At 37.7% G+C, this 17674-nt stretch overlaps 1 long non-coding RNA gene across 1 annotated transcript in view; it reads left to right on the forward strand.

Moving 5' to 3' along the window:
• Positions 1 to 17068, forward strand: part of LOC141373716 (uncharacterized) — a 66828-nt gene extending 49760 nt beyond the window's left edge. The window contains exon 3 of the long non-coding RNA XR_012379992.1: positions 16574 to 17068. This is a non-coding gene — a long non-coding RNA (uncharacterized lncRNA). The remainder of the gene's footprint in view (positions 1 to 16573) is intronic.
• The last annotated feature ends 606 nt before the right edge of the window (positions 17069 to 17674 follow it).

Here is a 17674-nt window from a genome sequence, read left to right on the forward strand (position 1 = left end):
TTGTATCTAGCTCTTGTGTACAAACTAAATCTGACCTTACTAATATATTCAGCCTCTCTCACTATCCTCTTTAAAACCTTCTACTCTAGCTAGCCTAGATGAGCCTAGGCTCATCCGCTCAGAAACTCTGAAGTAGGGTGCCCAGCCATCTCAGCCTCCAGCCTCTCTATATCCCTTTCAAGGCCCACACCTTAAGTTCCATACCTTGAAAGTTATGTCTCCCCTCTAAACTCATTGATTTCATTGCCTTTATGACTTCTTATGAACTGAATGCATTCTACTTGGTATTATTATTCATATATTTATTTTATCCAGTCTCTCAACTGAAAGAGCAAGTTGCTGGGGAGGTGAGAAACTGTTTCATGCTTTGAATCCATATCATTAAACACTGAGTTTTACACATAGTGGGTATCTTAGTGGGTGTCAGCAAAGGTCTACAGCCCCTTTCACCATTTCTGCCTCACTGTCAATATATGGTATGCCTTCAGTTTCTCGGAGACAATTGAGATAATCTAGGGGAACTCATTAACAGTCAGCCCTCTACATCTACACAGTTGCCTATAGCCGCCCCCTTGGTGTCTCCCCACTGCTAGCCATCAGCGAAACCGATGCTCAGGCTTTACCCAAGAGCAATTATATCAGAATATCCAATTAAATCAAGACCAATTAGGTCAGAATGAGGATAGGGCCTGGAAATTGGAATTTTAAAAAAAGTCTCCCGTGATTGATAACCAGTGTTTTCAGTTTCTAGAATAGATTCTAGTCTCTCTCATCTTCAAGACTATTTCTCTTTCTGGTACCTTCATCCTATGTCTATGTAATTATTTCCTTCAACTAAACTGTTTTCCCCAAGCCGAAGCAAACCAAACTAAAATAATACTCTTGATTCTTCTTCCATCCCTCCTATTATATTTTAAGCACTTTTTTCCCATTTATAGGTCACTTTGGGAAGTATATTCAGATAAACTATAGCAGTTCAGGTCCAATCAGAAGATAGAAACTCCACAACAGACTAAACAAGGAAGGTTTAGTGCTCGCTTCGGCAGCACATATACTAAACAAGGAAGGTTTAGTGTAAAGAAGTTCTGACTGTGATAAAAGAGTAAGATATAAAATAAGATGTGCTCTAAATGGTACCCAGGGCTGTTGGAGAGGGGAGGGGAGGGGTTCAGCCATCAGATAGCAGAGAAGTTTGCTGGTGTAGCCAGGCCAGAGTTGATCTGGAGTTTCTGGGATACCAGTAAGTCCCTGTGGTCAGCAGAATAATGGCCCCTCAAAGATGTCCACATCCTAATTCTGAAAACCTGTGAATATCTTATCATACATGGTAAAAGGAACTTTGAAGATGCCATTCAATTAAGGACCTTGAGATGGAGAGATTATCCTGGATTATCTGGGTGGGCCCGATACAGTCACTTGGGTCCTTAAAAGTGAAGAACCTTTCTCACCTGTACTCAAAGAGAGATTTGGCTACCAATGGATGGTCAGAGAGAGGCACCATTGCTGACTTTGAAGATGGAGAAAGGGACCATGAGCCAAGTAATGGGGACAGCTTCTAGAAGCTGGAAAAGGCAAAGAAACATATTCTCAGTGAGAGCCTCCAGAAGGAACCAGCCTTATTGACCCCTTGATTTCAGTCCACTGAGACATGTTAGACTTCTAACCTGCAGAACTTGAAGATAATGAATTAGGGTTTTAAGTTTGTGGCAATTCATTATATCTGCAACAGAACACTAACACACTCACTCTTCAGAGTGTAGGAAGGGAGCAGGTGATCAGCAACTGGTGGCATATATGTATAACTCATAGTGGGGGTTCTGGAGCTGGTGATGGTAGGAGGCCCTCACAGTGGTAGGACTCTGGTTTCTGAGTAGAGTGGGCTACAGAAAGGTTATCAATAGGCTGAGGCCACAAGGTCTCACAAGGGTACCAGCGGGGGCCGGCTTCACTAGCTGTCCTCACACCTACTAAGACCACCTATGGATCCTAAAAAAAAGAAACAGTAAGAGAGCCCCTTCCTTTCTCAGTGACCCTCCAGTGTCCACTACCAAGAAGACCTATTAGCATCATGCTCACTTGAAAGAAGACATATTTAAAGGATTTCTGTTGTTTATCACAGAGCAGATATTGAAAGGTGTATTTGGAGCAGAGGTAATAGATTGATAACTGACAGGTATGTATTTCCAAAGCATGGCTGTCCTTTCATTACGTCCCATGGCAGTTTGAAATCTGTGCTCAGCTCTTCACTGAAATTACCCTTGTCAAGGCAATCAGCTATTAACTATATTTAGTTCTTAGTTGTGTAACAATCTACAATGTTGATTAATATAGTCTCTGCAAAACTGCCTTTTCTCTTGATTTCATGACATTGTTCCTCATTCCTCTCCCACATCTCTTGAGTCTTGATTCATATTCTCCTTCCAGGGTTTTTTTTTGTTGTTGTTGGTTTTTTTCTATGTTATTATTCTTTCTTCAGCTCACCATTTACTTTACATTCTGTTCTTGAGTGAACATATCCACATCTACACATGAAAATTAGGTCAGTGGTAGATGATGATCATTCTCAAATCTATACCTTCAGGCTGGAGTTCTCCTCAGCTCTAGCCCTCTATCATCAGGTCCTTCCTGGACATATATCAGTAGGAACCCCAAGTCATCATGGCCAAACCAAACACATTATCTTCCCTAATTCCACTTCACAGGGTACATATTGGTAGATAATGCTAGGTATGCAAATTTTAAACAGAATTCATTCTCTCATGTGCTCTATAATCCATTCTTAACAAATATAATAAAATTGAATATACTTTCTGAAAGTCTCTCAAGTCCAGCCACCTCTACCCTCCTGCTTGCCTAAGTTTAAGCAGGCTTTTCCTCCCATCTGGAACATCGTGAGAGACTCCAGCTTATCTCCCCCTCCTTAAGAAGCCAGTCTTTCTGGTTCCTACCTATCCATGCTCTAAAACAAATAATGTAATTTTTTGATTAAATGAACAATGTCCCATCTCTGCTCATCATCACCCCTAGAGAATAGGTTTCTGCACAAGTAAAGGAATTTTACTGAGGGGAGAGTTTGTGTTAGGCTTGCAGAATAGATCAAACTCAGATACGAGGAGACATTGGAAAGAAATAGGGAGGATAGAATTACAGTGAGTACTTTCGGGGATATGAAACTTTTTTCCGGCTAAATTTATATATCTATATAAAGATGCATGCTATAATATTTCAAAAATCCATACTGGAGTCTCTCGAGTGTCTGGTTGAAGACTTTGAAGTGACTCTATAATTAAAAGGTATTGATTGAGCAAGGAGATTGTCAATTTTAAAACCTTTCTTAAATCTACAAATTTAACTGCATCTTTATATTCTTTTTTTCCTGCTGTTGTAATTGATGCCATGTCCCTCCTATCAAAAGGCAAATCCTTTCGTGTGTGCTCAGGAGCTAAACTGATCCTGCCCTCTTAGTTATTTCTGTGTGTTATCTCTTTCCTACACTAAATCTTCATCCCTACTCTGTACTCTTTATCTCATCATTTAAATAAGTTCTTATATCTCTGATACCCCACTTGCACTTGATTGGACTTCCCCTTCCATGATATCCCCTGTGCACATATACATTCTTAATTTTCTCACAAAGGATTTCACTTTTCAAACACTTCAATCTGGTTTCTGCCTCCAGCTCTTCACCAAAACTATTCTTGCAAATTTAACCAGAGATGTCTATACTATCAAATCCTATGGATATTTCTCAAAGTTTCTTGATGTTTCAGTCCATTTTCCACATTATTCCCTGGCTTTCTACCTACCGTTTTGGCTACTCCTTCACAGGCTTCGCTGCTAACATCATCTTCTCTAGCAGAAATGTTGGCAATCTTTGGGGTTCATTTCTGGGTCAGCTTCTCTCCTCACATTATATTTCCACCTTAAATGTTTCATCTGCATCATTGTCTTCAAAAACCATGTGCTAATGACTGCCAGGTTTATCTTAGGATTGCAGGCATCCAGGTATGAGCCCAAGCTAGAGGCAGTCAGGTCTAAAGCAAAAGGACAGATGGAGACGCATTTTGAAAGATGAGTCAGCCTGATTTCATTTGTCATTACTTCCAAACCAAAGCTGAATTTTGGAGAAACTAGCTACATTTTAGTCCAATGCTTTAAAAATCTTCAAAAAATGAATATTCATTTAGATAAATGAAAAGTTCTTCTCTCTCCCATTGCATCATAAACCCTTTGTAAAATACCTTAATTCATCTTCTAAATGTGCCTATTGATTTTTTTTTTAAACCAGATCTTGAATATCTTAGAATATTTGTGGGTAAATCACAGCAACTTTAAATGGGCCTAACCTGCCCTTGTGAGCCCTTCTTTCCTGGCAAATGTCCCTTTCAGTCCTCCCAGCAAGACTAGCAGCTATCTCCTAGGATAGGTGCATGTTGATATTGTTCTTAAAGTATGAATGATGGGACTGCCTTTGAAATTACTGCTTTTTTTGTTTTTGTTTTTGTTTTTGTTTTTTTACCTATGCCGTAATTCATACAATTTTCCTGTCTGTTGTCATCAAATAATATGCCTGTTGGTTAGGCCAGTACGACTGCCATCCAGTTGGATCTTTTAGAACAACATTTGTATTTCAGTAAGACTTAAATTTATTGAGCTTTTGGAGGCATCAGCTTTAAGCAAATTTTGACTGAAAATTAAAGGTTTCCCTTATCTATACTATAATACCAGGATTATATTTTTATAGCTATTAAAATGATAAGAAGTAGTAGCAAAATTTCAATCAAAATAATGATCATTTCCTTAACACTATGGTCTTTTAATTAGCATTGCAACAACCAGTTCTGCTTTTCTTCATTTTACAAAATTGTTTCTTTGTATCTGAGCGAGATTACATCAGCATGAGAGATGAGGTGACAGTCCTTCTAATGTCACAAATATTCTTTCTTTGTAGTAACTTCTGCATTGTATTTTTTAATATCAATATTTGTTAAGTACAAATCGTCAAGCAGATTTTTCTCTGTAACTTGACGTGATCAGATTTCCACATAAGTTCTTGATTCTTTCATAGATAATGATGCAAATTCATTAGCTTCTCTTCTGTGCTACATTTTTTTTACTATTTCACACAGTTTTTCATAGAAATTTTATCTGAAAACATCTACAGCAATTGGAAACATTTTTCTAGTGCCTAACATATTAGTGCCTGCTATTGTATCAGCTGTTCACTCACAGATTTGGTCACACTTCTTAGTATTAGTATACACACATCAGTTTTGTTGCATTGGAGGCCTTGATTAGAATTAATAATGAACTGGCTGTCTCAGTATCATACTTAAAGATTTCATATTTGGGTATCAAATCCTGCCAATTACTTGTTCTGGTATTACTTTAAAGATTTATTTACTTATTTATTTTAGTGGGGGGAGAGCGCATGCATGCACAAAGTAGGGGGAGGGGCAGAGGGATAGAATCTTCAAGTAGACCCCCCCGCCCCGAGCTTGCCCAGCAGGGGCTCATCTCATGACCCATGAGATCATGATCTGAGCTGAAACCAAGCGTCAGATGCTCAACCCACTGAGCCACCCAGACACCCCCCCCCACACCATTCTACTATTACTTTACAATCAAAGCTACAAAGTCATATTTCCCCAGTTAACATTACCAGCAGCTATTGCAGTAACTCAGTTCTTTGCATGCCTTCTGCCTATGGGCCCTTAAATTCATAATCTCATTTAATTCTTATACTAAATGTACATGTGAAACACAATGAAATTGAGACTCAAAAAGGCTAAATCACTTCCCCAAAGTCACAAACAAATAGAAGTGGCAAAGTGGGCTCAAAATCATGACTGAGTCTTTAAAGCCATAACCTTTCTGCTGCTGCCATTCCGAACCTTCCCATTGCCACTTACAGCTGACACGGATCAGTGGTTGTAACTTCAGGGTAACAGATGTAAAATATGTTTTGGTTCACATAAAGGATTTATTTTATTCCCATGAAGATCATTGTCCTATAATTTCTGTTTCTCCAAAACTAGATAGGAACCCACTTGAAGGGTTTCTCACTTGAAAAGTCTAAGAAAATTTGAACACCAAAATAAATAAGGGCCATCATAGATTATAGCCAATTCTATAAAACAAGAATTGTGAGTCTATACTGACAATAGATAAGCAAATAACTAGGTTAGTAAATAAATAAGTATGGGGAAAAGCAAGTGCTTCCTTGTAGATAAAATGCCAACTAATAATTGTAAACAGAACAATGGAGTTTGAAAAACACTATCATGGTCGTCAATAGATACTACATCTAAGGGAAAGTTTTGATAATATTTACAGGACCTTACAATATTGTCCAACAAATTACTCATTAATTACACAAGAAAAAATACTGTCTACAGAGTGAAGAAACCAGATTAACCAAAAGATCAAAATGAACAGCACCAGTAAGGAGCAGACAGATGCCATGTGCCTCCATACACTGAAAAGAATATAATATCAATTATATAGTTTTCCAAACAATTCATCACCTGAATATAATCATATCATAAGGAAACCAAAGAAACTCAAAGTAAGAGACATTCTAGGGCAGCTATCTGGAAACTGGATAAAATGGGCCAATTGTTTTAGGTTTGAAGGGTTTTATGGAGTTTTTAAAGATTTTTTTTAAAAACATATGGCTTTTATCACCTATTTTTTGGGTTTTGTTTTAAAACACTTTAAAAACCATAGAAACCATTATTAGTTCTAGGGCTGTACAAAAACAGGCCAAGGGCTAGATTTCGCTTGTGGGATATAGTTTGTCAATCCCTGTTCTAGAGACAACCTCCAATATTCTTCAGAAACAATGGATTGAAAGAATAAGAAAGGCTGAGGAGCTGTTTCAGGTCATGGGAAACTAAAAAGACAGGACAATTAAATGCAATACATAGGTTCTGGGCTAGATTTTCACTGCGAAAAAATACCATAAAGGACATTATTGAGGCAAATGATGGAACTGGAATATGAATTATAGATTATAAAAAGTATAATATCAATGTTAAATTTCCTATTTTTCAAATGTGTACTGTAGATGTGTAAGAAAATATTATTGCTCTTAGTCAATATACCCTCTTAGTTTTATGGGGTAAATGGGCAAAAAACAATACAGCATAGCCTCCTGTGGTATGTATTTATACACATGTACTCCCACGTGTATACATACGTACAGATACACACAGAGAATGAAAGTGAATATGAATGTGGCAAAATATTAAAATGGGGAAACTGTAAAGGGTGTTGCCATAGGTGGATTCTAAAATGACTCCCAAGATTTCCACCCCAGCCATATACATCCTGTATAACCCCTCTCACTGAGTGTGAGTGGAACTATGAGGTCACTCTGTGATTAGATTAGGGTGTCTGGCAAAGGTGAAGAGATATTGCAGATGCAATTAAGATCCCAAGTCAATTGCCTTAAGTTATCAAAAGGGGGATCACCCTGAGTGGGTTCTGATCTCAACAGCTGAGCCCTGTAAAAAAGAGTCTAGGTGTCAGAGACATCCTTCTGCTGGCTTTGAGGAATCAAGCTGCTGAGTTATGGGCGGGTCTGTGAGAAGCCCATCTAGCAAGGAAGAGCAAGTGACTTCTTGGAGCTGAGAGTCTGTCAGCTGACAGCCGTCAAGAAAACAGGAGCTCGCTCTTTTAGCCTCAAGATACCAGGTTCTGCCAACAGCCGTGTGAGGGTGGAAGATGATCCCCAACTCCAGAAAGGCACAGTACCTGACTGACACCTTGATTGAGAGAGTCTGAGCAGAAGACCCAGCTCAGCTGTGCCTGGACTCCTGACTCACATAAATTGTGAGGTAACACATTTATGCTGTTTTAAGCTAGGATTGTAGTAATTTGTTACCCAGCACAGAAAATGGATACAGGTAAACAGATGCTCTTTGTTTTATCCTCATGGCATTTGTATTCATTTGAAACTATTTCAGTAGAAAAACATTTTTAAAACACCTTGAACATCTCTGCACCACTTTTTCTTTTTCCTGCTTAGAAGGTCATAAGCTAGCTAATCAGCATAAACAGAATCTCAAATTTTCCATTTCAGTTGCTCAAGTAAGAATGGAGACTAACAGTAGTAACGTGGCCATTAAATGCCTTTGAGATCTTACATTGTGTTTTGCTATTAATGTAAATATTGCACTAAAGTGTAACAGATCTGTTTATTTTAATATGATAATTAAAGCTTGTATGTTTGCTTCTGGCCATCATGAAGAAGTTTGGATTAGATTTTCCTCCTGCCACAAACAACTAGAAAACTGAACAATATAAGAAATACCTACTTTTAACACTGTTTCCAGTGTTTAAATGAGTGAATAATTGTAATCCCTAACAGAACAGGGAAGAAAATGGAGTGAGCCACACAATCATCCCATCTTTCTATCTTTTAGCATTTACTAAATTACATTTCAGATTGAGAAATCTTAAGCAGAGTGCAGAGATTTTGATGAATTGTGAAGGCTGAGCTAGAAGTTGAGAGTGGCTGAAATGGCCAGAAAAATGAGCAGAATGTCAGAGAGGAGGAAATTATGGAGAAAAGTGCTCCCCGAAACTTCATAGGTTACCTTGAATTTATTTACTGAATTCTAGACTTGCACATTTAGAAGGATGGAAGAACAACTGGGAAACCCCGAGCTGAACAATTCTGGAAGGTCCCAAAATCCTGGGAGATGATGGGGTTCTGATAAAGTAAAGTTGACAGGTCATGTCAAGTAACCAGTGCAGTTAGTAGAAACCCCCAAATGGTCAAGTCGTAGTAGAAGACAGTATCATGATTATATTTTGACCTTGTATACAGTGACCTTGTTAAACTCACTTTTTAGTTCTAAAAGGACTTTTTGTAGAATCACTGGGATTTTCTACATAGGCAATGTTTTTATGTGCAAATAAATCTCTAAGCCCTTAACCATAATAGTAGGGCTAAACCTTAATCTATACAAAAGATAACTTCTGTAGGATTTGACAATAAATTCTTGAAATATGCAACAGAGTAGGAGAAACAAAATAAAACTACATTGAATGCTGGACTTGGTATTGGAAAATGCTTATTTTAAATCTGATTTTACCATATACAAAATATGTGAAAAAGTGAAAGGCATTTAACTGCTCAGGGCCTTCTTATTCCAGTTTATAAATGAAGAAACTAAGACTTAATCTACAGAACTGTTGTGAGAATTGAATGAGAAAATATACACATAAGAGCTTTGTAAGTCATAAGATTAATATGAATACTTAGCACTGTTTCATTTTTTTGTAAAGCTCAGCAAGAGGAAAAATAAAGTCTTTGAAAATAAAATTAAAGTATTTTATTTTATTTTTAAAAAAGATTTTATTTATTTATTTGACAGAGAGAGAGAGAGCACAAGCAGGGGGAGCAGGAGAAGGAGAAGCAGGCTCCCCACCGAGCAGAGAGCCCGATGTAGGGCTCAATCCCAGGACCCTGGGATCACGACCTGAGCCGAAGGCAGACGCCTAACGACTGAGCCACCTGGGCTCAGCCCCAAAATTAAAGTATTTTAAATAAATTTTTATAATAGGAGGCACTCTCTAGAAAGAACAGTATTACTGGGACTTACATTTACTTGTTTTTGTTGTTTTAATATAAGTAACACATAAATATAATAGATTCATTTTTTTAAATGTTAGTAGTACAGAGTGGGAATTTTAAAATAAAACTACTTATTAACCAGTAAGAAATTCTGTTGATGTTTCTCTTGACAGTTTATACACACATGCAGAGGAAGATATGTACATATGTATAGATTTTACTTTAGTATGCATTGCTATTTCATAAATACCTTTAATCAGAACACTGTTCAAGTTTCCTGATTGTCTATATGTTTCTTCAGTACTTTCATATTCAATATTACCTCTTACCATTTTGCTACTTGACTCATTTTCCCTTTACCCTTTTTGGACTCAAGAGACATACACTGTCACATCTTTCTGTGATGTTTTACTATCTTTTTATGAAATCAAAGGTATTAAGTTATAAAATGTGGGTAATTTGTTTGGAAAGTACTCCCAAAGTAATAGTGACTACAAATGTTTATATTAAAACTGCTGTGAACATGATGTACAGGTAAATTTGCTAAGTGTCTTTGTGAAATTTTTTTCAGGTTCCATTGAAATTCCAGTTAGTTAATGTATAGTGTAAATTAATTCCAGGTGGAGAATTTAGTGATTCATCACTTACATATAACACCTAGTGCTCATCATAAGTGCCCTCCATAATACCCATCACCTACCTAACCTCCTACCTCCTCTCCAGTAACCATCAATTTGTTCTTTATAGTTAAGAGTCTGTTTTTTGGTTTGCCTCTGTGTTTTCCCCCCCATGTTCATTTGTTTTGTTTCTTAAATTCCACATATGAGTAAAATCATATGGTGATGGGAATGTTTTCCTAATTTCACTTTCTGATACCTCATTATCAGTGTATAGAAATGCAGTGGATATTGATTTTGTATCCTGAGAACTTACCAATTTATCAGTTCTAGAAGTTTTTTGGTAGAGTTTTTTGGGTTTTCTATAAATAGTACCGTGTCATCTACAAATAATGAAACTTTTACTTCTTCCTTACCAATTTAGATACCTTTATTTTTTTTTTTTCTGTGACTGCTGTGGCAACAATGTCCAGTACTATGTTGAATAAAGGTGGTGAGAGGTGGACATCCTTGTCTTATTCCTCATCTTAAGGGGAAAGCTCTCATGTTTTCACCATTGAGTATGGTGTTAGCTGTGGGTTTTTCATATATGGTCTTTATTATGTTGAGGTGTATTCCCTCTAACCCTACTTTGTTGAGGGTTCTTATCATGAATGGATGTTGTACTTTGTCAAATGCTTTTTCTGCATCTATTGAAATGATCATATAGCTTTTATCCTTTCTCTATTGATGTGATGTATCACATTGATTGATCTGTGAATATTGAACCACCCTTGCAACCAAGAAATAAATCCCACATGATCATGGTGAATTATTTTTTTCAATGTATTGTTGGATTCAGTTTGCTAATATTTTGTTGAGGATTTTTGCATCTATATTCATCAGGGATGTTGGCCTGTAGTTGTCTTTTTTGGTAGTGCTTTTATCTGGCTTTGGTATGGGGATAATTCTGGCCTCCTAGAATGAATTTGAAATTTTTCCTTCCTCTTCTTTTTTTTGGAATAGTTTGAGAATAGGTATTAACTCTCTTTGAATGTTTGGTAGAATTCACTTGTGAAGTCTTCTGGTGGTGGACTTGTTTGTTGGGAGTTTTATCACCACCGATTCAATTTCATTGCTGATAATTAGTCTGTTGAAATTTCTATTTCTTCCTAATTCAGTTTTGGGAAGTTTATGTTTCTAGGAATTCATCCATTTCTCCTAGATTGTCCAATTTGTTGGTATATAATTTTTCATAATATTCTCTTATAATCCTTTATATTTCTCTGGTGTTGGTTGTTATTTCTCTTCTTTCATTTCTGATTCTTTTTATTTGAATCTCCTCTCTCCCTCTCCCTCTCTCCCCCTCCCTCTCAATGAGGCTGGCTAAAGGTTTATTAATTTTGTTGATCTTTTCAAAGAAGCAGCTCCTGGTTTCATCGGTCTGTTCTATTGTGGTTTTTTGTTGTTGTTGTTGTTGTTTCTATTTCATCTTTTTTTGCTCTAATCTTTATTTTATTCCCTCTACTCGTTTTGGGTTTTGTTTGTTCTTTTCCTAGCTCCTTTAGGTGTAAGGGGAGGTTGTTTATTTGATATTTTTCTTGCTTTTTGAGATAGGCATGTATTGCTATAATCTTCCCTTTTAGAACCACTTTTGCTGCATCCCAAATATTTTGGACCATTATGTTTTCATTTTTATTTGTCTCCATGTATCTTTTGATTTCCTCTTTGATTTCTTGGTTGACCCATTCATTGTTTAGTAGCAGGTTATTTAACCTCTGTGTATTTGTGTTCTTTCTAGATTTTTCTCTCATCGTTGATTTCTAGTTTCACAGTGTTTGTTGTCCATTCCATCACCCTATGTCTTTTGATGGGAGCGTTTATTCTATTTGGGTTCAAAGTAATTATTGATAAGTTCATACTTATTGCCATTTTATTGCTTGTTTTATGGTTGTTTTCAAAGTTCTTCTCTGTTCCTTTATTCTCTTGCTCTCTTCTGTCATGGTTTGCTGGCTTTCTTCAGTGATACGTGTGGATTCCTTTCTCTTTATTTTTGCATATATTGCCAATTTTTGTTTTGTGGTTACTATTAGGTTTATGTATAATGTGCATATAGCAGTCTATATTAAGTTGATGGTCGCTTAAGTTTGAACCCATTCTTTACTCCTCTCTCCTCTCCACACATTTTAGGAATATAGTGTCATACTTTATATCCTTTTATTTTGTGAGTCCCCTGACTGATTTATATATATAAACCATATATATATATATGTGGGGGATTTGGGGGGGTTTTTTTGGTGAGGTTTTTTTGTTGTTGTTGTTGTTTTATTTGTTTGTTTTGTGCTTTGATGCTTCCTACTTTTCTTACTGGTCTTGCCTTTCTACTCAGAGAGTCCCTTTTAACATTTCTTGTAGGGCTGGTTTAGTGGTGATGAATTCCTTTAACTTTTGTTTGTTTGGAAAACTCTATCTCTGCTTCTCTTCTGAATGATAGCCTTGCTGGATAGAGTATTCTTGGCAGTAGGTTCTTTTGCTTTCAGCCCTTTGAATATATCATATCATTCTCTTCTGGTCTGTAAAGTTTCTGTTGAAAAAATCAGCTGATAGCTAAACGGGCTTCCCCTTGTATGTAACTGTTTTCTTTTCTCTAGCTGCTTTTAAATTCTTTCTTTATCACTACTTTTTGCCATTTTAATTACTATGTATCTTGGTGTTGACCTTCTTGAGTTGATTTTGTTGGGGATTTTCTGTGCCTCCTGGTTCTGGATTTCTGTTTCCTTCCCCAGATTTGGGAAGTTTGCAGCTATTATTTCCGCAAATAAATTTTCTGCCCCCTTTCTCTTATCCTTCTGGGATGCCCATAATGTGAATGTTATTATGCTTGATGATGTCACTCAGTTCCCTAAGTCTATTTTCAGTTTTTATTATTTTTTTTCTCTCTCCCTTTCAACTTAATTGCTTTCTATTACTCTGTCCTCCAGGTCACCGATCCATTCTTCTGCTTCCTCTAGTCTACTGTTTATTCCACCAGTGTATTTTTATTTTAGGTATTGAGTTCTTCATCTCTGATTGGTTCTTTTATATTTTGTTAAGGGCCCCACTGACATCCTCCACTCTTTTCTCAAGTTCATTAAGTATCTTTATGACCATTACTTTAAATTTTCTGTCAAGCATAATACTTATCTCTGTTTTGTTTAGCTTTCTTGCTGTGGTTTTGTCCTTTTGTTTCATTTGGGACATAGTCCTCTGTGTTCTTATTTTATCTAACTCTCTGTGTCTGTTTCCATGTGTTAGGAAAGTCAGCTATGTCTCCTGCTCTTGAAAGTAGTGCTTTTATGAAGGAGAGGTCCTGTAGTGCCCTGCAGTGCAATATCCCCTGTTCCCCAGAACCTGGCACTTCAGGGGTTTCTCCTCTGTGTGTTGTATGTGCCCTACTCTTGTGGCTGAGCTGCTTTTACCTTCAGTCCAGTCATCTGTAATGGCTCTCTTTGCTTGTGTGTTCAGGGTTTGGTCCCTATGGTATTAGTGGGCCAGTCTGTGGCAGCTTTGGACTTGAGTTCAGTCAGACCAGGCATTTGCCCAGAGATGCAATAGCACCAAAGTGCAGGGCTGTTTTCCTATGTTGTTCTCTGAGAAGCTTGCTTTGGTTGGTGGGGCCTGCTGTCAGGCCAGATGTCTGCTGTTAGCCCACGACTAGAGCCATAGTCGGACTGGTGTGTGTAATTTTCTCCTCTGCCTGGGGCAGAAGGCAGTGTGGAGTGGTGCTGGCCCCCGCTGGGACTGCTTGCACACTGCTAGGCTTGTGTCACTGCTTTGGATGGGATCTGACTAAGGGTGTATTGGAGGGAGGAGGTCCACAGGAGAACTCAGGGGCAGGGTGTGCAGTGTTAGCAAAGTTTGAGTAGGTCTGCTGTGGGAGGGGACCTGGAGCCTCTTTAAAAAACTCCTGCTGCAGGGTTGAAGAGGGTGGAAATGCTGAAGAGTGTGGGGGTGGGGCACACCATTAGCAAGCTAGGTAGAGACTTGTTGGTGCTCTGCTGGTTTCCACAAGTGTCTGTGTGTCTAGGCCAGGGGGCAGAGGAGAGAAATGGTGCCCTAGCTCATTTGTTCCTGGAGAAGTTTCCTTAAGATCCCTGCCCCTCCAGCTCATGATCTGAGATTAGTAAACAAATCTCCCTCTTGTATACCCTAGGTGTTTTTCAAACTCCTGCTTCTATGATGTATCTTTGTGGGTCTATTTGGTGTGCTGTCTCTTTAAGGGTGGGGATTTAGTTTCCTATCACCCTCCTGGCTCTCCCAGAACTGATCCCACTGATTTTTAAAGTTCCAGGTAGTAAGCCCTGCTGATTTTAATGTATTATGTCTCTGCTTTTCAGAGTTGGATGTTATGAGGATTCGTCTTTCCCTGTGTGGGTTTCCCATTACCGGGGTGCCTGGTGTGAGGGTCTGGTCCTCTCCCTTTTTCTTGCCCAGTTTCCCTCTCTCTCTCAGATAGTTCTTTGTTTCAGAAAATCTTTATTCCTCTTCCAGTTATAAAATATATTTTTAATGGATATAGAGTTATGGCTGGAATTTCCTCTCCCCTCTTTCAGGTCTTTGAATATTTCTTTCTGTTGTCTTCTTGTAGGAATCGTGGTTGATGAAGTCTGTTGTAACTATTATCTTTGTTCCTATGCATGTAACATGTCTTTTTTTTCTTTCACTATTTTGAAGATATTCTCTTTGTCTTTTTGTTACAGTAGACTGAATGAAATACGACAAATTTGTATTTGTTTATTTTTTGTCTGTTTTGGTATTTATCCTGTTTGGTGTTCTTTGAGCTTCTTGCATCTGTAGATTATTATCTGTTATTTAATTTGGAAAATTATTAGGCATTATTTCTTCAAATACTTCTTTTGCCCCATTTGCTCTTCTTCTGGAATTCCAGTTACGTTTATGTCAGCAAACCTGATATTGCCATATAGTTTTTGAATACTCTGTTCTATTTTTTCCTGTTGTTTTCTTTTCTTTCTTTTTTCTTTTTAAGATTTTGTTATTTATTTGAGGGAGAGAGAGAGAGAGAACACATGTACATGTGAGCAGGAGCAGAGGGGAAGGAAGGGGAAAGAAGCAGAGGGGAAGGGAGGAGATGGGGAAAGAAAGAGCCCAACACAAGGCTCGATCTCATGACCCATGAGATCATGACCTGAGCTGAAACCAAGAGTTGGCCACTCAACTGACTGAGCCACCCAGGTGCCCCTATTTTATTTCTTAAACTGTTTTTTTCCTCTGTGTTTTGGTTTGAGTAATTTCTATTGACTTATTGCCATATTACTAATTTTTTTTCCTCAGCTGTGTCAAATCTTTTGATGAGACTATTTTTCATCTGTGTTATTGTGTTTTTCATTTTCAACAATTCCACTTGATGTTTTCCTTATAATGTCCATCTGTGCTAAAATTACCCATCTGATCTTGCCTGTAGTCCACCTTTTCCGTTAGAGCTTGGTAATGGGCACTCCCTTTACTTCTGCTAAGCCCTAACTTGGGTATTTGAGTCAATGTAGTGAGGAGTTGAGCTGGGTTTGAAATTGAATTTGAATGTGAATTCAGTATTTTAAAAAATTAAATTAATGAAAAAAAATCTATGACAAACAAATAGCAAACTTTAAAATAAAGACAAGTTGTTGTTGTTGTTGTACTACATTATGTTATTGTCCATGGGAACAGCCTGTGGTTTCCAGGCATGGCCTCCTTGCTGGGTGGGTTAATGAACATTGACCTTGGTGTGCAAACTCACTGGGCAACTTGGGCTTTATAAATAGTCATGCGTATTGATTATTGGGCATTTATCCACTTTTTTCACTTGGTTCACAATATGAAAGGATATTTTGATGAGTGTAAATAGGGACACATTTTTTTCTTTTGCCTCAGTCTCCAATACGGTTTGTCACGGATTTCCAGCAGATTTCAGATTTTTCTCAATAGCTCCTCCACACTCAGCTTTAGGTCTCCCCTTTGTGCTATCCTAGGAGTGTCTCTCTCTATGCTCCTGTAACTCTCCCAGCAATATTTCCCTGTTACTTGTGACTTAATGCTCATTAGCTTGGTTGGAGCAAGAGGAGTCCTTCTGTTAAGCCTCAGTCCTAAGCAGGCACTGAGTCCCTGGCTGGGGGGTGTGGTTGTTTACTGGTCCCATTCTCCAACTCTGGGCTTAGCTCCTATTCCTGTCCCTCAGCCAGTGAGAGAGAGTATTTCTCTCTCTCTCTCTCTCTCTTTTTTAATCACATCAATGTGTTCACAGCAGTGCTTTAAAAATGATGGTTTTTATTTTCTTTCCCTGGAAGTTTAATGCTTTGGTCCTGAGTGGAAAGAGGAGAGAAGGATTTGAATGAGACTTTGTGCTTCTCCACAGCAGCAGCTGTTCTCAGGCCCCAGGCCTGGACCATGAAGGATGCTTTCTCAGAACTCACTCAGTGAGGTCCAACGAGAAGAGCTTTTAAGTGGGTGAAAACGTTCCCAGTATTTGTTCCCCAGAGGCTCCACACTCTCATCAGCCCATACTCAGCATCCACCAATTTGTGAACAGTTCTAGCTGAATTCTTTGTATCAATGTCTGGCTGTATCTGTCCCAGCTAAACAGGTGCTTCTAATCTACCTCTCCCTGTATGTCCCTGCCTTTCCTTAGATTTTGAGCTAGTTTATTACCTTGCAACCTCGGCTTTATGATAAGTTCAAGAGAAATTGGGAACTTGGCAATTTGTCATTTGTTGTTGCTCTAAGTATGTAACGATGCTTATAGTGATGCTCTTTCCAGCTCTTTACAGTGGAATGGAAACCATAATCCTATATACATTTAAAAATTTTTTTTTGTCTCTTCTCAACCTCTCCAAGTTCATACTGAAGACATGCATCTTACCTTATTTCTTATACCACTTACACAGTTAGTTTGACATTTAATCATGCATTTCTTACACTATTTTTGTTGCTACTTTAAATTCTTATAAAATAAGCATTTTTTAACTTTTCACATAGTTGTAAATATACAGATACTAAAAACAAACTTATGCCTTTTAAATTTTTTCAAATGAATACACAATTTTTAACTGGAATGCAACTAATTAATGTATAATGAAAAATGTAAATGTAAGTGGGCTGGATATTTGTGTGGAATGGTCAATTTATTCTCTCCTACTCTATAAATGGAGCCAATTATAGTCAGAAGTGTCTATGATGAACCTGAAACTGAAGGAAGAAGTTACTTGAAGGATCACAGTGGCTCTGATAGCTGTGTTCACTCATCAAACACTGGAGTCCCCCATTTGGGGCCTCCTCTCCCACTCTATATCAGAAGCAGACTAATCAATCATTGTTATGTGGCATTTTTTTTTTTAAGATTTCAGAAAGTATATATTCAGTATGAGGAGAGACTGTGTTAAAAAAAATAAAGGGAATTTTCTTCATGATTCTTAGTTGTGATCATATTATGCTTTCATTATAGTTTTCCCCATGACAT

Source organism: Callorhinus ursinus, unplaced genomic scaffold (genome assembly GCF_003265705.2).
Source record: "Callorhinus ursinus isolate GAN/ISIS: 27379988/994484 unplaced genomic scaffold, GSC_fseal_2.0 scaffold11, whole genome shotgun sequence".
NCBI lineage: Eukaryota > Metazoa > Chordata > Mammalia > Carnivora > Otariidae > Callorhinus > Callorhinus ursinus.